The sequence below is a fragment of the Eumetopias jubatus genome, unplaced genomic scaffold (assembly GCF_037043125.1).
Source record: "Eumetopias jubatus isolate StellerSeaLion01/CBP00866 unplaced genomic scaffold, mEumJub1_p1.0 scaffold_3, whole genome shotgun sequence".
NCBI classification, from domain to species: domain Eukaryota; kingdom Metazoa; phylum Chordata; class Mammalia; order Carnivora; family Otariidae; genus Eumetopias; species Eumetopias jubatus.
Genome location: NW_028274809.1, coordinates 162,686,297 through 162,693,353, shown reverse-complemented (window position 1 = coordinate 162,693,353; position 7,057 = coordinate 162,686,297). Strand labels below are relative to the sequence as shown.

Genomic DNA, 7,057 nt, shown 5'->3' with positions numbered 1-7,057 from the left:
CTTTGATATATTGAGTTCCCAAAGTTTACTTGAAATCTTAACAAAATCATGGAAGATCAATTAATTGAAAGGTAATGGTGTCATGTGATCGAGTTGTGTTGAAGGGTTTAGGAGATCTCTGTCTAGAGGGCACATTTTACAGCAGGGGTTAGTTATGACAGGGCACTTTTCTTCCAGGTGGCTTTTAGGCAACATGGTGACATTTTGGAGACTTCAAAGGTAAAGGTTTATTGCTTTGGAAGTACTATATTTATTAATCTGGTTTCAATCAAATGTCCATGATGTGCACAGAAGGGGTATTTTCTTCAGGACTCTCAAAGGCTCAAACTTCCTATTGTTTTCTGCAGTCAATCAAAACTGGGGTTGAGTCACCTAAATCATTATATGCTGTTCCTTTGGTATCATTTAGCCAGTCAACACAAGGCATGTGGGGGGGAGGGGTGGGAAGGGAGTCTTTGATATTTAATGAACAAAGACGAATATCTTTAAAAAACTAGTATCAGCTCTGGAAAAACATATTTTCTGATCAGAAACTTTTCTAGGTGATAGTCACCATAGTCACAAATAAGAAGAAAGAATGAGGGCCAGAAATGTAAGTCTTGCTGTAAGATTTTATTGTACATACTAATTTTTCATTGTACTAGGAGCAACTGTATCAGGCACCTCTGTTATGACTTAGGTTGTTTGCAGGAGTTGAATTCTACTCTGGGGTTGGAGATAGTGCAGTCTAGAGCTCCAACATGAATAGTCACTGTGCGAACGTACCCCTCTTTCACCCACGGAAGTGCTGGTCGAGGTCAGGGATTAGGCTTCTGGGTGCTTGCTATTGCCCTTCTTTCCAGCCTAATATTGGCAAGAAGTGAATGTATGTTTTCATTTTTATCCTAGAGTAGCCAGCAATTAGGACTTTTCTTCTTTGAAGAAGGGAGACCTATGCACTTTTAGTAGTTATGTGTACAGATAACTGATGACTCTGAAAAAAAGTTCAAAGATGTCATTATTTTCATTTGCAAGGTGAAAAATTCTGTTGTGGTGGTATAAATATCTGAAGTCATACAGAAGGCCAGGACAAAAATAGGTTTCTGAGAAAGGCATGTTTTTTTTTTTTTTTTCTTTTCTTCCTGATACTATTACAGCTTTATCTACTGATCTCAGCCAGAACTTGTCATGTCCAGGTCCCTCTGGGTTTAGCCTTCGCTCCCTTCCCTCTTTTCCCCAGGCCCATTCTATTTCCCAACTAAGGCTTGCTCAAAAAGTCCTCCCCTCATTAGCTCAGACATTTCATAAGTTAAAATCACTTACTGAGTATCTAGTTTTAGCATTTTGTTTAGATGGCTTTGTACTTTCATGTATCATGATAAAGGACCGAGAACTATCTTTCTTACTATGTTTATTGTGTCCTGTTTGAAAATATCTAACAGAGTCAAGGTTATCAAGTGCTGATTTTGATATATTCTAATTTTTTTCAGTCTAACTTTATTTGAAGACTTAATTGATTTTATTGCCAAACTGTCCAGTCAGTTAAAATGTCAGTTAACTTATTTTCCAGTGTTTAATTTTATGTCAGAATGGGAGCAGTAGTAATAATGTTTTACAAACAGTGGCGTTTTTTCAGTATTACAAAAGACTTAATTTTTTTTCCTTTTTTTTCCCCCCTTAGGTAAACCAGTTCATGTAGGAAAGCTCCCTCTAGTGTTTCCTAGAGCAAATACAAATGGTATTGGGCTATTTTTTTTTTAGAAGACTTAAATTTTTTTTTAAAGATTTTATTTATTTATTTGACAGAGAGAGGGACAGCGAGAGAGGGAACACAAGCAGGGGGAGTGGGAGAGGGAGAAGCAGGCTTCCCGCGGAGCAGGGAGCTGGATGCAGGGCTCGATCCCAGGACTCTGGGATCATGACCTGAGCCGAAGGCAGACGCTTAACGACTGAGCCACCCAGGTGCCCCAGAAGACTTAATTTTTTAAAGCAATTTGGGGCTCAGAATAAAATTGAAAGGAATGTACAGAGATTCTCCAGATACCCTTGCACCCTCACGTGTATAACAACCCTCATTATCTGCATGACTCATGAGAACTGTATGTTTGTTACCAAGGATGAACCTACACTGACACATCATGATCACTCAAAGTAAATAGTTTGTTTTAGGTTTCATTCTTGGTGTGGTACATTCTTTGGATTTGAACAAATTTGTAGCTTTGCGCAGTGGCAGTATCATAGCCAATGAAGTTTATCCGAGGCGCGATTATTGCTAATTGAACAAATTTGTAATGACATATATCCATCATTATAATACCATAACAGAGTATTTTCACTGCCCTAAAATTCTCTGTGCTCTCCCCAGTCATCCGCCCTATCCCCTTCCACCCTTTTTTACTGTCTCCATAGTTTTGCCTTTTCCAGAATGTCATATAGTTGGAATCGTACAGCATGTAGCCTTTTCAGATTGGTTTCTTTCACTTATTAATATGCCTTTAAGGTTCCTCCATGTCTTTTCATGGCTTAATAACTCATTTCTTTTTGGCAATGAATAATGTTCCATTGTCTGGATGTACCACAATTTATCCATTCGCGTACCGAAGGACATCTTGATTGCTTCCAAGTTCAATTATGAATAAAGCTTCTATAAATATCTGTGCACAGGTTTTTGCTTGAATACATGTTTTCAACTCCTTTGAGCAAATACTAAGGAGAGTGATTGCTATATAGTAGGATAAGAGAATGTTTAGTTTTGTTACAAATCATTATGTTTAGTTTTGTAAATAATCACCAAACTCTTCCAAGATGGCTGTACCATTTTGCATTCTTACCATCAATGTATGAGAGTTTCTTTTGATCCACATCCTCACCAGCATTTGGTGTTGGTAGTTTTCCAGATGTCGGCCATTCTGATAGCTACGTAGTGGTATCTCATTGTTGTTTTAATTTGTATTTCCCTAGTGACATGTGGAATATCTTTCTGTATGCTTATTAGCCATCTATTTATCTTTTTTGGTGAGGTGTCTGTTAATGTCTTTGGCCAATTTTTTAATGAGGTTGTTCATTTCTTATAGTTAAGTTTTAAGAGTTCTTTGTATATTTTGAATGATGGTCCTTTAGCAGAAGTGTCTTTGTCAAATATTTTCTCCCAGTCTATAGCTCTCCTAATAATGTCTTTTGTAGAACAGAAGTTTTTAATTTTAATAAAGTCTAGCTTAATTATTTCTTTCATTGGTCATATCTTTTATGTTGTATCTAAAATGGTATCACTATACCCAAGGTCATCTAAATCTCCTATGCTTTCTTCTTGGATTTTTATATGTTTGCATTTTGCATGTAGGCATATAATCCATTTTGAGTTAATTGAGTTTGTGAAGGGTGTACTCTGTGTCTAGAGGAATTTTTTTTTTTTTTTTGCATGTCCAGTTCCAGTACCATTTGTTAAAGAGACTATCTTTGCTTCATTGTATTGTCTTCACTGCTTTGTCATAGATCAGCTGACTATATTTATGTGGGTTTATTTCTAGGCTGGCTATTCTGTGCCATTGATCTCTTTGTCTTTTCTCTCACTAACACCGCACTGTCTTCATTACCGTAGCTATATAGAAAGTCTTGAAGTTGGACAGTATCAGTCTTCAAATTTTGCTTTTCTTCAGTATTGTCTTGGCTATTCTGAGTTGTTTCTTCTCCATATAAATTTTAGAATCAGTTTATCAATATCCATAAAATAAGTTTCTGGGATTTTGATTGGGATTGATTTGAATCTATAGATCCAAGTTGGGAAGAACTGCCCTCTGGACAATATTGATATCTATTTCTTTAGTTTTAGAAATAGAAATATCTATTTCTTTAGTTTTTCTTTCATTAGATTCACCAGAGTTTTGTAGTTTTTCCCATAGAAACTTTGCACATGTCTTGTTAGATTTATACCTAAGTGTTTAATTGGGGGGAAGGTGCTAATGTGGATAGTATTTTGCTTTTAATTTCAGATTCCCCTTGTTCATTGCTGGCATATAGGAAAGCAAATGACTTTTGTATATTAACCTTATATCCTGCAACCTTGCTATTATCACTTATTCTGAGAGAGTGAGGGTTTTTTTTTTCTTTCAGATTTTCTACATTGACAATTGTGTCATCTGAGGACAAAGACAGTTTTATTTCTTCCTACCCAAAACTTATACCCTTTGTTTCCTTTTCTTCCCTATTGCATTAGCAAGGACTGATATTAAAAAGAGGAGTGGTGGGGCGCCTGGGTGGCTCAGTCAGTTAAGCCTCTGCCTTCAGCTCAGGTCCTGATTCCAGGGTCCTGGGATCGAGCCCCGCATCGGGCTCCCTGCTCAGTGGGGAGCCTGCTTCTCCCTCCCCCTTTGCCTCCTGCTCTGCCTGCCTGTGCTCTCTCTCTCTCTCTTTCTGTCAAATAAATAAATAAAATCTTAAAAAAAAAAGAAAGAGGAGTGGTGGGAGGGGACATCCTTGCCTTGTAGTTGATCTTAGCGGGAATGTTTTGAGTTACTCCGCATTAACTATGATGTTAGGTTTAGGTTTTTTGTAGAAAGCTTTTATTGGGTTGAGAAATTCCCCTCTGTTACTAGTTTGCTGAGAGTTTGTGTGTGTGTGTGTGTGACAGTTTTTGGAATGAATAGGTGTTGGATTTTTGTCAAATGCTTTTTCTAAATCTATTGATATCATCATGTGATTTTCCTTTTTTAGTCTGTTGTTTTGATGGATTATACTAATTGATTTTCAAAAGTTGAACTAGTCTTGCATACTTTAGATAAATCCCATGTGGTCTTGGTGTATAATTCTTTTTATACTTTTTTGGATTTGATTTGCTAATATTTTAAGAATTTTTGCATCTATGTTCATGAGAGATATTGTAGTTTTTCTTTTCTTGTAACATCTTTGTCTCGGTTTTTTGTTTGTTTGGTTTGAAGTTAATGCTGGCTTCATAGAATGACTTAGGAAGAATTTTCTCTTTCTTTCCTCTGAAAGAGATAGTAGAGAATTGGTATAATTTCTTTCTTAAATGTTTTATAGAGTTCACCAGTGAATCTCTCTGGGCTTGACGTTCTCTTGTTTGGAAAATTATTAATCATTGATACAATTTCTTAACAGGAATACACCTATTTAGATCATCTATTTTTTCTTATATGAGTTTTGTCATTCAAGGATTTTTTCTACTACATTTAAGATATCAAATTTATGCAAATGAAGTGAGTCATAGTATTCTTTTATTATCCTTTTAATTTCCATGGGATCTGTAGTGATGTCCCTTCTTTTATTTCTGTTAGTAATTTGTGTCCTCTCTTTTTCTTAGTTAGGCTGGCTAGAGGGTTATCAGTTTTGAACTGTATACTTTTAAATATGTGAGCATGAAGTAAATAATAGGACTAATTTGCTGACTAGAAAGCATCCAGTTGAATAAGCAGGTAATAGATTGATCTCATATTGAAGGTGATCTGTGGTTGGGTAAAGGGCTATGCTGCATTTGAAACTGTGGGTCTCATAGTGCCAGCTTAAAAAAATAAACAACCTCTTTTCAGGGGTGCTTCTTAGATGCCCCTATTCTATGTTATTACAGTTAAAAAACCAGAAGATTAACTTTCTAGATTAAATATGTATAAGAAGTTTGAGTTTCTTGTGTTAATGACTTCGCTTATTTTCCCTTTTTGGTCATATTCATATAAATACCCATATGTAATAAAAGAAATATGGAATTATTTTTTACAAGTGATACAAATACTTTATAATCTGTGTTACTCTTATTTGCTAAGGTAAAGAATTATATTTCTTTTTTTGCCTAACTATATGCAAACTTTTTCCAAAATGTGTTCCTTACATAAACATTACTTATATAGGATAGCTTCCAATCTCATCCTAGGCAGAAAAGGCAGTTTATCTACATGGTTTCATTTCAGGGTACAAAATCTCTTCTAATTGCTGGCTCATTCCTGAATTCCTACCTGATAACATGAGTTCTCAAGTTCAACCTTAGATTACAATACACATTTTCCCATGAAGGGGTTGTAGGGGCACATTCAACATCATCAGAGCATTGGAAGGGTAGCCTGAGAGGTCTAAAGATAATTTCACCTCACAGTTTTGTCTGTATTCAACCTTGAATTGCATCATTCAGTGTTCCATACTGTGTCTCTCTCCTTCCCCATCATCACCTCAGTTGATGGTCATTCTTTCTGTTTTACTTAGGAACTTAAAGCAGTCAGAGGAGAAATTCTCCATGCCACCCCCCACCCCATCTTCCTGCATCTGTGCCTTTATATTTTGCCTTTCCCCTTGAGGTGGACTGTCCATGTCCCTGGGTCAGTTCAGACTCTTCCAGTGTGCCCTAGGTGCTGCCTCTAGTTAAGGACATTGCGGGCAATTCTGTCTTCTTCCTCCAGATCATCAGTTTCCCCTTTACTATTGGATATTCTCTACTGGAGCTGTCATTTCTTACATCCATGAGAGAACCGTCTTTTGACTCACTTGCTGTACCTATAGCTCCTGCCCTAATAGGTTTCCTGCACCTAGTGTTTTGGATTCTATTCCTGGAATTTTCTTTGGAACCTACCCCAGGAAGAACTTTGCTCTAAGTCCCCACCAAAACTTCTATTGTTGCTTATTCCCTCCTTCATGGAAGCCTTTCTTACTTGGCTTCACCATACCGTTCTCACCTGGTTTTGCCCCTGGGACTGGTATCTTCCTTTGCCCACATCTTTGCATGTCCCAGACTAAACAGTGTGTGCCTCAGGGCTTGGTCCCTAGAGGTATTCCCTTTGCCTGGCTCTCTCTGCCTCACTCTGACATCTGTACTCACTCTCTCTATGAACTCATCTCATGGCTTTAAATACCATCCGTATACGAATGCCTTCCAAGTTTTCTTTCTCTGCTTTGTCCTCTCCCCTGAACTCTAGACATGTATATTTATGTATATATTTCCCCTTAGATGCCTATAAGCTTCTCAAAATTAACATGTCTAAAACTAAGCTCTTGCTCTCTGAAGCTTCCCCCACCCACAACCTGTTTCACTGCAGCTCTCTTTTTCTGGTTCCTCTGGCCAAAACCCGTAAAATTCATT

The 7,057-nt window shown here is 37.1% G+C and overlaps 1 pseudogene; it reads left to right on the top strand.

The window, feature by feature from the left end:
- The first annotated feature begins 2,194 nt into the window (after window positions 1-2,194).
- Window positions 2,195-2,316, top strand: LOC114211560 (U4 spliceosomal RNA; annotated as a pseudogene).
- The last annotated feature ends 4,741 nt before the right edge of the window (window positions 2,317-7,057 follow it).